The following is a 16759-nucleotide window of genomic DNA, read 5'->3' as shown; positions in this document are numbered from 1 at the left end:
GAGACACTGAGATTTGGGTTTATTTTTCTTGAAAGCCCTTAGCACTTAAGATTTCCATATATAAAAATACCCTGCACTCCTCTCTTCCGGAAAGAGTGGGAAAATCATTTTCTTACTCTATCTTCCTCACAATTATGTAACTAAAAATGACTTGACAGTTGACATTTTTGAGACTTCCTTTCATGTGGGTTTTAGTTCATTAATAATTGACAATAGGAAGTTCCTTCACAGGGCTGTGGTTGTGAACATCCTCAGTGGGAAATGTGTGTGGAAGGGATGATTCAGCAACACACATAACTACTGAGTCCTCAATTTCCAATAGATCTAGGCTGAAATCTAGTTTTTCATTGTATAAGATAAGTGTCCTCAGGAAAGTCACTCATCTTCTCTAAGTCATACTTTCCTCACCTGTAAGATAGGGGTAGTAAATAAAAGAGGGGAACTTTGAGTATTAAATGAGGTCATGTGTATAAAGAAATATGGCCTGCGTTACATACAGCTTAAAGTCTAGTAGGGGTGCATACATAGACAATCAAGTAAAACCAAAGCAAAAATGAAAACCACACATATAAAAGATACTAGTGAAGTATAATAAGTCTTGTGAAAAAAGTAATGATTTTATTTGAGATATAAAGGTGGCAAGGAATATCATTCAAATTGTACTCATACTTAAATACAATACTGAAGGCTTTTAAGAAAAATAGCGATATTGTTATTTTACTTTAAATTAATCATTTTGCTCGCCCTGTGAAGAACAGTTAGAGAAGAGAGGGCAAAAGCAGGACAATTCTGGGAGACCAGGTAAGCAAGGAAAGTGAAAAGAGAGCTGTAGTTGTGATGGGACTTTATAATGGACTGGATACAGGAGTTAAGGAGAAGCAGTAAGGTATCAAGGCTGAAACTTTCTTAGATTTCTGGCTTTAGCAACAGAGACTGGAAAGTCTAGAGATGGAGCAGATTTGCTACATAAGAAGAATGATGAAGAGTTCAATTTTAGAGATGTTAAATATTAGTAACATCTGAAATATTTAAGCAGATGTACAGAATAGGCAGCCTACTACTGTGTCTGAGGCCTTTACTGGACACAAAGATTTGGGAAGCACCAGAATTTGTATGGTTCCATAGCCATGGGAAAGGATGAGATCACTGAGGGGGCTTGTACCAAAAAGGGTAGAAAAATGAGCCTTAGCTTTGGCAAATGCAGCTCAGTTGGTTGGAGCATTGTCCCATAAACCAAAAGGTTGGAGCATTGTCCCATAAACCAAACCTTAAAAAAAGTTCCCGGTCAGAGCACATGCCCAGGCTGTGGGTTCCATCTCTGGTCTGTGCACATATGAGAGGTGACTGATGATGTTTCTCTCCCACACATTGATATTTCTCTCCTTGTCCCTCACCTTTCCCTTCTCTCTAAAATCAATAAGCATGTCTTTGGGTAAGGATTAAAAAATATACAACTAACAACTTAAAAAAAAAGGAAAGAAAAATGAGCCCTAAAGATAGCCACTACTAGATGGTAGAGACACTATTAAAAAGAGAAGTTTTAAGAGTTACAAAAAATAGAAAGAAAATAAAAATATATGGTCTATATAGCACAATTTTTTAACTTTAATAGAAATTCCATAGAAAGTTTAATTTTCTGCTTTTGTAATTTAGTTGTACCTTATTTTTCTAATGTGATTACATTTTTAGGTAGAGGTTATGGTTCTTCCTTCTCTGGTGCTTTATGTTACAAGTGTTCAAGAAATATTTTTGACTGATTTGAGAAAAGAGGTGATAAAATAAAGATTCTAACTTACACCAGAATACTGGAAATCATCTTACCTTCCACATCAAATCCTCATAGTTTTTAATAGAGTATTGGAAAAATTTTAGTTCACTTGCATAAAACAGGAGGAAATTTTTCATAGCAAAACCATTTTCTTTCTTGTCTACTTAAACCAGATATCTTATTTGTTACTAGATTAAGGCCATTCAGTTGCAATAAAAACTCTAAATCAGAGGTTGACAAAATAGGCAAGTATCTGATTATGTTTCTGGACCAATTCAATGGCTAATCAAAATGATAATCTTTACTTGATTACATTTAAGAAGGGTAACACTGCAGTTTTGTATCAGTTTATAATGAAACCAAAAAAATCTATTAAAATACTTCATAGCCTTTATACCACCTGCCCACAGACACAGTAATTACTAAAAGGCAAAAAGAAGAGTAGGGAGAAAGATTATTTCTAAGAGAATTTTAGTTTTAATACTTAGTTAAATTTGGCTACATGATTGCTGAGACAGATCTATGGGGTAAATAAAGTTGAAGATGACACTTAGATTGAAAAGAAATAGAGGTGATGGTGTTTATCACCTGATGCTCTCACCTCTTTTTTTAATCTGTTTCATTGGGGAAACTGGACATTCATGGGATGAACCTTTTAATGAAAAAACAAACAAACAAAAAACAACCAACCAGCAATGCCCCTGAAAAACCTCATTCATTGGGTAAACATCTATTGTATTGCTCTGGGCTGATTCACATAAATTACAAGGTGTGTCCACCCTAAGTTTCTATCATTATTGAAACAATAGTTAATGTTGTGTTTCTTAATATTTATTAGTATGTTAATATAAAAATATAAAGCAAAAATTTCCATAATCCTGTTTTCTAGATAATTATAAAGCAACATAATAAATGCATAAAAAAGAATATATAAATTCTGGTAGAAAATGTAAAAAATACCAAGAAGTATAAAGTGAAAGTAAAAGCCTTTGTCCTCCAAACTCAGCCTTTCTCGTTGAAGGTTTTTGAACAGTACATAAGTAGCTTACAAAAAGCACACATTGTATATTTATTCTCTCATTCAATAAATATTATCGAACATTTATTACGTAAGTGCTGAAATATGCCTAAATAAATGGATATATATATTACATAATGATTATATAGATGCCATACATATGCATGCACATATATATAATATATTACAGTAAAATATATATTTTTGCATATGTGCATGTTTTTACACACATGTATGTCCCCTGGTAAAACCAGAAACTACTAAATAATTTTCAGTTACTGAGATTTTTCAGGGGTTACTGAATGAATATAAAACATCTCAAGGGAGTTTTATTTTATATGAAGTGATAAATAGAAGAATTTATAAGTATTTATTGTCTGCATACCAAAGATTTTCCTACACAGCCAAGTTTATTTTTTTGCTGTTTCAAAATTTTAAAATCTTCTTTAAGGTGGGGAGAAGAAAGAGACAGAAAAATCAATTTGTTGTTCTATTTATTTATTTATTCATTGGTTGCTTGCTTCCTTTTTATTTTTTAATTTGCCACTTTATTTATTTACTTTTAGACAGGGGAAGGGAGAGTGATGGGGAGAGAAATATCAATGTGTGAGAGATATATCTACCCATTGCCTCTTCCATACCCCCTACCCCCATGAAACAGGCATATGCCCTGGTGGGAATCAAACTGGCTACCTTTACATTTGCAGACCTGAGCTCAATCCACTGAGCCACACCAGCCACAGCCACTGGTTGCATCTTGTATGTACCCCAGCAAGAAATCCAACCCAGACCTTGGCGCATCAGGATGAGGCTGTAACCAACACAGCTACGATCTTTCACATTTTCCTTTTCTTGTTTCATCCTTCTGGCCTTCATTTCCACATTTACAAATGATATGTGATATAATAGACATTATTGCCTTCTAACTAATTTACTGAATATGCCTCTTCATTTTCATTTCAAATAAGATTTTAAAATACTTGTTATAATGGTAATGATATTCTGGAGTCAGCATACCTGAGTTAAAGCTTTTCTTTTAAAACTTTCTAGCTGATGACCTTGAGCAAGTTTTTCAGAGCCTTTGTGACTCAATTTTTATTACTATAAATTGGAGATTATAATAGTGCTGATCCCTGAGGGCTAGTGTGAAGACCAGATGAGCATGTGTGAGTGACTAGGACAGAGACTAAGTGCTCAGTGGATCAGTGCCTGTCAGCTGCCGCTGTTTTCCTTCTAATCTCACTTGTTAGAGATCTTTTTTTTGTTGTCATTTTAGAATATGTAATATAGGTTCAAACTGATTAATTGCTCTAGTAAATCTCTGCTTCCAATTGCCTGCTCTGCATTTTGCTTTTGAAAAAAATTTGACCTTAAAACAGTCAGTTCTCCTACTAATAAATTCTTCTATTTACCACTTCATCAAAATAAAACTCCCTTGAGAGGTTTTATATTCATTCAGTAGCTCCTAATTTCTGCCATATTTTAAATAAACTTAAAAACAAATGTATGTACATATTTACTATGAAAAGTAGTTGTAGGATATAAAAAATGATCAAATTTACAGCAGATTGTGCATTCAGGGATTATTTTGCATCCCTTGGGTAATTCTTTCTGTTTTTTCCATTTTCATGACTTAAACACTTTTTTCTTAAAGGGCATTTCATTAATATGCCATATTTCTAATGAAAATGACATATCATATTAAATATTTCTATAAAATGTATGATTTCCAAGGTGTTTGAGTTATATAATTTATGATGATATAGTGCTGACAAAATAATAGCCAAATGGAGTGTTGTGACTTTCCCTGAAGCAGTGGTGCAATTCAGTCCATATCTAGATACAAATACTGTTATTCTACTTTATAATCCAGTATTATTTTATGAATTAGAGATATTTTTAAACATTGAGCCTAATAAATTTGTGATCATTTTTTTCACCTCTTGGATAATATTTTGGTTAATTTTAATTCCTCACTAAACAAAAGCTCATATTTGGTTGATTTGTGAACATTTAATATATACACCAGACATACAGAGTCAGAAATTTAGCATTCACTATAAAAACTAGTCAGAGACTAGAACATAAAATATATTTTACAAAACTATTAGACTTACTAAGCATTTGTTACTAGAAACAGATTTTTTGAGAATGGGTTTCTAAACAATTAATAAAAATTTCTTAAAGTTTTCAACAGTCAATAAAATATTTAAATATTCCCCTTAAGAATACGTACAATACCACCATTCATGTAATGCTACAAAAGTAATAATTTTACATATTTGTAGTGAGTGTTCCTAGTGAGAGTCTTTTTATAAAAATGGACTATAAATGTCCCTCAGATAACATAAAGATGAGAAGAAAAATATTGGCCACCAAAATGACTGCAAAAAAAGAGAATTGCATTTAAGAAAAAGTATGCAACTAGCTTTTAAAACATCTTATTTTGGAAGATGCTCTTCAGAATAGGCTTTTTCTATTAAGATTTGTTTTTTAACTATTCGAGTATTCACTAGAAAGAAAGTGAAATCTTTGAGGACAGGATTTTTCACTTTGCCACTGATTTCTCCAGCACCTAGAAGAGTGCCTGAAACATAGCAGGGGCTCACAGACACTTATTAGACTGAATACATAGACCTATTTATAACCATGTTAACATTGTTTCAGGCCAAATTTATTGCAGCAAAGTTAAACACAGTAGAATGTGGGATCTCAGCAATTCTTTGGTCTGAATATTGAAGTTGATCCAAATAAGTGAGTAAGGAAAACTTTGATCCTGCGTGTCCTTGTGAGATGAGATTTTTTTTTTTTTTGAGAGAGAAAAAGGGGTTGGTTTTCCAACCAAGAGCCATGGTCCAGGGGCCAGATAACACAATCATTGCCCCTTGAGCTGTCAAAGCTTAACTGAGGGAAGTAGCTTTTAAAGAAGGTTTTAGTACACTTTAAATATCCATTCTTACTTCCACATACAATTAAACCTACTCCTTTTTCAGTTTATGGCAGCACAGAGCGAGCCCCCGTAACTGTGATCTGGCCCCCCCTCTTTGGTAGAATTGAGCTTCATCCTCATGATATTGGCTTATATCTAAGAGCAGTATGAGAAGTTGGCCTAAAATATTGTAACTGTACTTTCTGTATGTTTTTTATTTATAACTTTTAAAATTACATTGTATAAGAGATTTTGTTTCAGGTTTTAGGACTAACAGCTGTTGTCTAGTAGATTCTATAAACTGCTTCATGGATCAACTGATTATGTTTGCATTTTTACGATGTTAGGAAGCTTAAAGATAAACTTTTACCACCTCTTGCAATGCAATTGTTTTGATATCAGAATATACGTGTGTGTCTGTGTGTTTGTGTTGGCATTACTTCCAGCATTTTATATCTTATCCTTATTTTGATTTGTTCTTTCTTACACACATTTAATTTGTATTATCTTAATAAAATATGTACATCCTTACAAAACAACTTAATTTTGAAGAAGGTGAGTTTATTAATTAGTTTAGATTAATAGATACCATATTTATTAATTTAAAATTAAACAATTTTAATGGAAAATTTGGGAATGAAATAAAATAAGGATTTGAGTTATAAATACATTAGGAAGGTAATTTTATTATTTTTTTAAAAAATCAAATATCCCATGAAGAACAATTCTACACATAAAATTTTATGGGGAGAAAATTTTGTTAACCTGAAAAATAGCTTTTATTGTTGTTCATTTGTGGTTCAAACCTGTTCTTACATAAAGGTCAGGGTGGAGAGGAAGAAAAGACAATCTCAAAGAAGTAAGTGAATCATAGATGGTGGATCGCACTAATATAAGAAAGAGATAAAGACCTTCAAGGCTGTTTTAACGGCCCATTGCGTGGTCCTTGGTGTATACAGAGATCACTTGAATGTCCCCCAGGATTAGCTGACAGAAGAATCAGACATCACAATCAACACTTTCCAGTCGATAGGGAAGGTGTTGAAAACATCTTTTCATTTGTCAGAGCTACTTAATATCTGACCTTCTCTCATGTCTGTGACCATGTCTAGTCACATGGGACTTAAGGTTTCTGAATTGAGGTGACTCTCACAGTTATCTGAGTAACCCCATTATTCATTCCTTAATTACCTGCCCAAATACCACCTCTCAGAAGAGGGTCTCAGTCTGATTACTGCAGTCTGAGCACATCCACAGATATTGTCTTAGCTTCACACTCTATGCAGAAGAGAGAGGCTGGATGTAAGGATTTAGAAGAGGCCTCAGGTTAGTCTGTCTGCTGAAGCTGCCAGATGGTTTCAGCCTTTTGGACCCGGAGGGAAAGCTTAGCCAGGCAGGTTGTAAATGGCCAGAGAGGTTCTGCAGGACTGTATTTCTTTGGGACTGGGAGGCATATGACCTTTAGATTCCTGAGAAGGTTTTGAATAAGTAGTATATTATAACTTTACTGTACCAAATTCCCCTTTTCCTCCTAAGCACTCAACCAGACACTCCTCATTTACTGAACTCATAAAATTTGGGCTAATGGGTGGAACTAATTGTCCCTTAGTTTCAGACTGGAGTTCTGCTGCCTCTACTTTTTACTATTATAGATAGGATTGCGGCCAAATCGTTATATATGGTGCCAACATGTTCAATTATGTACTTGAGAGGTCAGGGACTGTCTTTTTCCCTTCTAAATTATACAGATCCATTCATATTTTTAAACTGCACTTTTAAAAAGTTTTGTTTTGAAATGTTGCATAAAGCCACTTTGTTATATTCATACTTCATTTTCTCTCAGATTTATAAATTCTGTGGTATGAAGTTTTTCTTGTTATTAAGAAATAACACTGATTCAGGAGAATTTCCCCAAACTGGCAAAGGAAATAGACTTCCAGGAAATCCAGGAAGCTCAGAGAGTCCCAAAGAAGTTGGACCCAAGGAGGAAAACACCAAGGCACATCATCATTATATTAGCCAAGATTAAAATGAAAGGGAGAATCCTAGAAGCAGCAAGAGATAAGGGGACAGTCACCTACAAAGGAGTTCCCATCAGACTGCCAGCTGATTTCTCAAAAGAGACCTTACAGGCAAGAAGGGGTTGGAAAGAAGTATTCCAAGTCAGAAAATCCAAAGACCTACATCCAAGATTGATCTATCCAACAAAGCTTTTGTTTAGAATGGAAGGGCAGATAAAGTGCTTCTCAGTTAAGGTCAAATTCAAGGAGTTCATCATCGCCAAGCCCTTATTATATGAAATGTTAAAGGGACTTACCTAAGAAAAAGAAGATAAAAAAGATGAACAGTGAAAGGACAGCAAACTCACAGTTACTAAGAACCACACCTAAAAGAAAAGCAAACTAAGAGGACAGCTAGATCAGGAGCAGAACCATAGAAATGAAGATCACATGGAGGGTTAGCAACAGGGGAGTGGGAGAAGGAGAAGGGTAGAGAAGGTACAGAAAATAAGTAGCATAGATGGTAGGTAGAAAATAGGGGAGAGGGCAAGAATACTATGGGAAATATAGAATCTAAAGAACTTGAGACACGTGGTCATAAACTAAAGGGGGGATGGTGGGGGAGGGGTGTGCAGGGTGGAGGAGGATGAAGGGGGAAAATAGAACTGTAATGGCATAATCAATAAAATATATTAAAAATAAAATAAAAGAAAAGAAAAAGAAAAAAGAAATAACACTGATTTAGTAGTCTTGTAGTTCCTAGCATAGAAAACCATTTCCTTAGATTTGTTCATTTGCTGTTTTTTCTCCTATTTTTAAAGTAGGAAAGAAGAAAAAATTAGCAAAAATATCAGCATTTAAGCCCACCATTTCTCAAAATATGAATTTTGGCCTGAGATAGAGCATTTAAGAGACATGAAAAGATGCACGTATAATCTGAATTACCTGGAAAACTTAAAAAATATAAATATCCATTTGCTTTATTCCTTATGGTGTGGGAGAGAGAAACAAGGAAAAGATGGTAGTGGAGACCAAGAACTTCCTCTGCATTCCATTTTCTGGTGAGCAAGCATTGGACTTCTTGAGATAAGATACTAATTTGCAGTCTGTGTGGGGCCTCACTTGTTTGCTTTCAGACTCAGACGAGGGGTGGGGGTGGGGGAAGAGCATGTTTCTCAGGTTCTCCCGTCAGCTGATTTCCATTTAAATTTAGCCAATGAGAGGCACCCACAAGAGATCAGAGGGAGGCTAAAGGGAAAAGTCAAGGTGTCCAACCCCCCCCCTCTCTGTGTCTCTCTCTGTGTCTGAGTTTTCTTAGTGGCTCCATTCCAATGGCTAAATCTTCCATGGTTGCAAGTTTTTCCAGGTAACCCGGGTCATTGGACTCCAATAACCTGCCTCCTACAGGCTGCCTCACTGTTCCCTGCTGGCCTTTTAGCTCTTTTCATCACCCGGGGAAAGGGAAACAATTCCCTGCATTGTTTCCTGAGTTCCCAATACTTCCAGTAATTTTATATTCCTGCTTCAAGCTAAATGATGTGTCATTATAACATTTAACTTCTGCATAAAGAAAACTAAAAAGTGCAAGTAGACCTTCCAAATTAGTTAATATTTGTTCGACCACAAGATGGAAAAAAAAACAACAAAAACTTTGTTAAGCAAAATTGTTTATTTTATGGTTCTCACAAGTAAAAGACCAAGTTTAATGTTTTACTAGACTTCATCTGTCTGGGTGGGTCAGTTTCTGTTTTTTGTTTTGTTTCCCCCAGATTTTCATCATTCTCGGTCTTGGTCTCATTTGATCAGAATACAAATGCCAAAGAAGATGGAATTTACTTTATCAGTAGTTACCAGCCTCCTGGTGGCCGCCAGTCCTATTGCTGAGTCACCTCCTCTGGTTCTGTCTGTCCACTTGAGTGATGAAGTTTCTACCAGTCCCAGGTTGCTGCACTTCCTGTCCAGCCAGAGGAGCCAACCCGTTCTGGTCTAGTTCCCGTGATTTCTGTTGTTGTTGTTTTTAATCCTCACCTGGACATGCTCATTGATTTTAGAGAGAGGGGAAGGGAGGGAGAAAGAGAGGGCGAGAAATATCAGTGTGTGGTAGAAACATCCATCAGTTGCCTCTCACCCGTGCCCTGTCTGGGGACAAACCCTACAACCCAGGCATGATTCCAACTGGAAATCAAACCTGCAGCCCTTCTTCAGTCTATAGGATGGTGCTCCCATCAGCCAAGTCACACTGGCCACAGCAGCTCCTATGCTTTTTAACTGTACCAGAGAGGTACTGCCGTTTGAAGTGTTGACAAGAGTTTGTGTTGTAATTTGTGAAGTTCAAACAAAGCCTTAGGAAAAGAAAAGAACTTCGTTTCCTAATGGTCACTAATGACTTATAATAGTCAGGTAACCCTTCAGGCAATGAAATAAGTGAACAACCACTTTGTTCTGAAATGTAGAGAGAAACTTTGTTAATTGTCCATCCCTAATAGAAATCTAAGTTGCTTAGTAGAAATCTCAGTGTAATATGAATTTACAGAAGGAAATTCCACACATCTGAAAGTGGAACTAGGCAATAAGACTGGTAAGATTTTAGGGGCCAATGAATAGCACTCTTCTCTTTCCCTTTTGAATTTTGAATAAATTTATGTAAACGGACCAACAAGAAAAACAAGTGATGAAATATCATTTTTATTTTTATTCTTTTTTCCTAGGATGAATCACAACTTCTGGTTGCTGCTCTCATCTATTTGAAATATCGTTTTTATTAATGGAAAGCTTGGAATGGTCTTTCCCAAGTGGACACACTCACTGAGGACTATTGCTTTACACTCTTATCCCTTAACAGGGAATGAGGTGGAACTTCAGAACTGCTTCTACAAAGGAGATCTTGGTCCTGACCATGGGTGGTTTTCCTCTGCAACAGAAACACAAGAAAGCACTCATCCGAGTTAATCCAGAGACGGGAGAAATGGCCCAAGGTGGGCACACTCTGTTGTTGCTGTGTCAGCAATGAGAGATCCATCTTCCATTCTGAAGCGGATTCAAGACTGAGTGTTAGAACAGAAATGAAAGAGGCCCTCTCCAAACACCTAGAAAATGCCTGCAATATTTTTGGATCTAAGAAAGTTTTACCAATAGATAAAGGCTTTAAAAATGTGATACATTAAAATGTAAAACACAGAGCAAAGATTAAAAAAACAACAACAGTATAATGATTATCACGTAGGTGGGAGTTCAATATCAAATTCTTAGAGGACTTAGCCCAAGAATGATTATGGGAAATAGATTAGGCCATTAGTATTATTGTCTGATGATTGTAAGAAGCAAAACCAAATTTTAGACCCTTATTCTAGAAGCATGTTATATCAATAACCAGAAATTACTTTCATATTAAATGTTGCTGTTTTCCCACAGGGAGTTTAATGTCATTTTATATAATGTCTAATAAAATTGAAACATACATTTGTGAAATAGAGGGCAAGGCTATTGGCTGGGTAATTACAACAGAAACAGGGAGAGAGAATTCTCAGGCTTCTGCTATTTTCCCACTGGGGTAACTGGCATGTGTTAAGGCACTACTACCCTCACAACTAAGACATTTTAATTTCTTCCCAGAAATTTCTGGAAATTGTTCTAACCCCTAGGAGTTGGCATGAAATTAAAGATGTTAGAAATAGGGAGTATTTTGCAGTGAGCTTGCCACATTTTCAGTCTGCCTCGGATCCCATAACACAACAAGCATTATCTGTGTGTAAGGACAGCTGTACTTCTGAGTTAGCTTTTCTGTTGTTGTTTGCAATGCCTATTTAGAATAACTTTTTATTTTGAAATAAGCTCAAACTTAGAGAAATATCAGGAATAATGTAGAGAACTGCTGTATAACCTTTATCCATATCCCTCAATTGTTAATATTTTGCCTCATTTGCTTTATCATTCTTTCGACCTCCTCCTCATATTTATTTATGCATACCTATATATAATCTATATGTATAGAAACTTTGCTGGACCATTTGAAAGTTGTAAATAGGATACTGCTTTATCCCTAAATACTTTAGTACATATTTCTTAGGAACAGAACATTCTCTTACATAACCATAGTGCAACTATCAAAATTGGAAAAGTAGCTTTGATACAATATTATTGTCTAGTCTATGGATCTTATTCAAATTTTGCTAATTGTCCAACTATTGTATTGTATATAGCTGGGCTTTTACTTCTGACTCTCCTAGACTTCAGACAAAGTATAGGTACTGGGAGCAAAGGTCCCTGTTGGTAGGAAACAGGTGGCCTTTCCTGCACTTGGGTTGTTGTTGTTTTTTTAATGTAAATATAAACACTGACCTACAAAGACAGTCTCCCTAAGACTTGCTTTCCCAGAAGCTTCCCTGGCACCTCTTTGAAGTCATAAACAACATTAAACAGCACACTAAGACTTCCAGTTTCCTTCAAGGCTTGACAGCAACGTCTAACCTCCCTCGTGGACGGTCCCACGAGCACATCTCTGCAAATGCTCCACTTGGTGGGAGGTTTCTGCCACCCTTCTTTTCTAATCTGCTCTGTTCCCAGGTGGTGTCACCCCCTCAGCATGCGACATCTTCCTGCCAGTGCTGATCCCGATATTGTGTTGCGCTCCATTGATGACCCTGAGAGATTTTACTGGGCTGTGCCATCCCACAGAATTTGGATGAAAACTGACACTGCATTGCCTCCCGATTCTCTTTGCCACATGCTCTGCATTTCCCACACTCTTTTCACTTCCTGTTAAAGTCTCCCTTCCTTCAAGGCATTTCCATTCCAGTTAGAGCTCTAAGCCAGTCCCCTTTTATCTTATCTTATATATATTATATCATATCTCTCCCATATATATGATCAAGATACTGTGTAACATATATTACACACAAGCTATACATTACATGTGATCTCTCAGATATATGTATACATGATTAAACTACTGCGTGATGACAAACTAGGAGTGAGTCGGCCGCTCTGCTAGCAGGGCAGGCAGAAAAATAGGTTGAGTTATTGAGCTCGAAAGCTAGGTGCTCAATCCTTCTATGCTGAATAAATGATAGGTTGAATAATGAACACCTAATTTAAAAATGCTTGGGCTAGCTCCAAGACATTAACTAGAACATTCCCCCCAAAATACCTATCAGTAATTTTGGAAACATTCTTCAGAATGACCCTCCTTAGGTTGGCAAAAGTCCAAGAGATAAATGGAGAGTTAAACTTTTAATGCTAAAGTGAAAGCAAATTACAGTATTTTTATTAAAGTCATGTAATTAGGACTAGGTACATATTGACCACTAATTACATATATTCACATACTTATAAAGGGATTTTTAAATGATTAGTACAATTTGGCCCAGATAAATAAATACCTTCTCATTTCTATATAGCTCTTTGAAATTGCTACTTAAATGCCACCCACTCTGGTTTTCTTCCCAGATGTCAGAGGTCTTTCTTGTGGTGGGCAGCAACACTGGAGATTTGCACATGTGTGACCTGTGCTAACTGCTGGACCGCACCGGTAACCATTGTATCTGGCCTGTCTGGTGCTCCTCATGCACCTGACTGCTGGTTTTATTCCAAGTTTTTTCTCTTAAACTCTCCATTTGACTAGAAGTAACCATAAATCTCCTGGTATAGTTCTCAAATTTTCTCTTTGATTGATTGAATTGTAAAACATTAATAAGCTTTATTTTTTTATTTTTTTAAAGGTTTTATTTATTTATTTTTAGAGAGAGGGGAAGGGAATGAAAAAGAGAGGGAATGAGAAACATCAATGTGTGGTTGCCTCTCACATGCCCCCAACTGGGGACCTGACCCACAACCCAAACATGTACTCTGACTGGGAATCAACTGGTGACCTTTTGGTTCGTAGGCCGGCACTCAATCCACTGAGCCACACCAGCCAGGGCGATAAACTTGATTATTTTAGACAGCTTTTAGGCTCACAGAAAATTGAGGGGAGAGTAGGGAGAGATCCCATACCTCCCTTCTGCCTCCCGTCTACCCCACAATCAACACCACATCAGTGGGGCACCTCTGTTAGAATGCACAGAACAGTGTTGAGCCACCATTTTCACATAGCTCACACTAGGGCTGCACATTCTGTGGCTTTTGAAAAATGTGTAATGACATGTGTTCTCCATTAGAGTATTATACAAAGTAGCTTTACTTCCATACAAGTCCCTTGTGCCCTGCCTACTCACCTTTTTCTTTTCTCCATAGTTTTGTCTATTCTAGAATGTCATATAGTTGGAGTCACGCCATATGTAGCATTTTCACAATGGGCTCTTTCATTAGTAATATGCATTTAAGGTTCTGCCATATCTTTTCTTGGCTTAATAATTCATTTCTTCTTAGTGCTGAGTAGCATTTTATGGTCTAAATGACCACAGTTTATTTATTCACTTACCCAGAAAGGGGCATATGGGTCACTTTCAAGTTTTGGCAAATATAAATAATGGTGCTATAAATGTTTATGTGCAGATTTTTGTGTGGAACTATGAGATTTAACTCATTTGGGTAAATACAGTAGTCCCCCTTTTATTCATGGTTTCAGTTTCTACAGTTTCAGTTAACTTGTAGTCAACTTTGGTCCAAAATACTAAGTGAAAAAAATCCAGAAATATACAATTCATAAGTCTTAAATTGTGCACAATTCTGAGTAACATGATGAAATCTTGCACCAACCTGCTCCATCCTGCCCTGGATATGAATTGCCCCTTTGCTCAGGGTACCCAAAATGTGCTCTCCAACTGTTAGTCACAGACTATCCACCTGAGTTATGACGTCAACTCTCATAGTATTATAGTGCTTGTGTTCAAGTGACCTTTGTTGTACTTAATAATGGCCCCAAAGTGCAAGGGTAATGCGTGCAATTCACGTATGCCAAGGAGAAGTCAAAGTGCTTCCTTTAAGTGAACATATGAAAGTATTCAACTTAATAAGGAAAAAATCATATGCTGAGGTTGCTAAGAGCTATGGGCAGAAAAGAATCATCTATTTGTGAAATTGTGAAGGAAAAAGAAATTCTTGTCAGTTTTGCTGTCACACCTCAAACTGCAAAAGTTACAACTCCAGTGTGTGACAATGTAGAAAAGGTATGAGATTGTGGGTAGAAGGCATTAGCAGAAAATGAGTTTTGATTGATGGTGCAATGTGTTGCACCAGAAAGCATTGAGCCTATGTGAAGACTTCAACCAGGGATCCTCTGAGATGAATGACCACACTCACACAACATTTATTACAATATATTGTTGTAATTATTACATGTTAATATTAGTTTTTGCTGTTAGTCTTTTACTGTGTCTAATTTATAAATTAAACATTGTCATAGGTATGTATATACAGAAAAAAAACATAGTTTTTAATAGGGTCCAGTATTGTCATGGTTTCAGGCAACACTGGGAGGTCCTGGAATGTAATCTGTGAATGAGGGGTGACTGCTGTACCAAGGACCATGACTGTGGGACTGTGTAGTAGAATAGGTTTGGTTTGATAAGTAAATGACAGACTCTCTTCCAAAGTGCCTGTACCATTTTGCATTCACACCAACAATGAGTGAGAGTTCCTGATACTCCATATCCTTGCTAGCACTTGGTGTTGCCTGTGTTTTGGACTGTAGCTATTTGAATGTTTTCCATATGTTTATTGTCATCTGTACCTCATCTTTGTTGAGGTTTCTGTTCAGAGTTTTTACCCATTTTTTAAATCAAGTTGTTCATTTTCTTATTGATGAGTTTATTGTCTACTTTGGATGATAGTCCTGTATCAAATATTTCTTTTGAAAATATCTTTCCACAGTCTGTGTCTTGTCATTTTCTTAACAGGTTTTCTCGGACTGGAAGTTTGTAATTTTGAGGAAATCCAACTTAACAATTTTTTCTTTCTTGAATTGAACCTTTGTATTGTATCCAAAGAGTCTTTGCCAAGTCTAAGATCATCTGGAATTTCTTTTATGTTGTCTTCTGGAAGTTTTATGGTTTTACGTTTAAGGCTGTGATTCATTTTGAGTCAATTTTTTGTCAAGGGTGAAGGATGTAAGGTCTGTGTCTATTTCATTTTTGAGGTGGGAATATGGATGTCTATTAGTTTTAGCAATATACATTTTTATAGTTTTTTATCTTCACCTGAGGATATTTTTTTCATTGGTTTTAGAGAGAGAGGAAGGGAGAAAAGAAAGGAGAGAGAGACACACTGAAGCAAGAGAGAAGCATCAATTTGTTGCCTCCCATATGCTCTCTGACTAGGAATCGTTAAAACGTCTGGACCATGGATTACATGTGCCTGAACTGGGGATTGAAGCTGCAACCTAGGTATGTGCCCTGACTGGGAACTGAACCTGCAAACTTTTGGTTACAGGACGATGCTCCAACTGAGCCACACTGGCCAGGGCTCCAGGAATATTTGTTGGAGAGGCTCCTTTCCCCACTGAATTGCCTTTGCTCTTTCGTCAAGTCAGTTAGCTGTATTTGAGTGGGTCTGTTTTGGGGCTCTCTATTCTGTTTCATTGTTCTGTTTGTCCATTCTTTTGACAGTACCTCACTGTCTTTGAGTACTGTAGAGTAATAGTATATTTAGAAGCTGAATGGTATCATTGCTTCAACTTTGTTCTTTCAATGTTTTGTGGCTCTTCCTGGCCTTTTTTTCCCCACTAGCTACTTCATTGGTTTAATAAATTTACAAAATCAGAAACCTGGAAGACTAATTAAATATAATCCATTTCTTAAATAGTTTGAAGAATCCCTGGTAAGAACAAGGGCCTTTGTAGTATTTGTTTAATAATAAACAGATTTTGCAACTGGAGCATCTGTTTTTTTTTCCTTTGATTTGTAGGAGCAGACAAGACATTTTCAAAATGGAGTTTTGTTCCTTTCATAATCTCTGTTTCTGGGGTTCATATGATTCCTCCCAAACTAGAAGTCACACTCTTTACAGCTGGTACATGTCAAATTTTAGAAAATGGGATCATAATGATCACTTAAGAATCACATTTTATTTCCCATTAAAATCGACCGACTTCGAGTTTGGGAAGCAAC

Source organism: Artibeus jamaicensis, unplaced genomic scaffold (genome assembly GCF_021234435.1).
Source record: "Artibeus jamaicensis isolate MK-2021 breed Jamaican fruit bat unplaced genomic scaffold, CSHL_Jam_final contig_1284, whole genome shotgun sequence".
Taxonomy (NCBI): domain Eukaryota; kingdom Metazoa; phylum Chordata; class Mammalia; order Chiroptera; family Phyllostomidae; genus Artibeus; species Artibeus jamaicensis.
Note: the sequence above shows the minus strand (reverse complement) of the source record.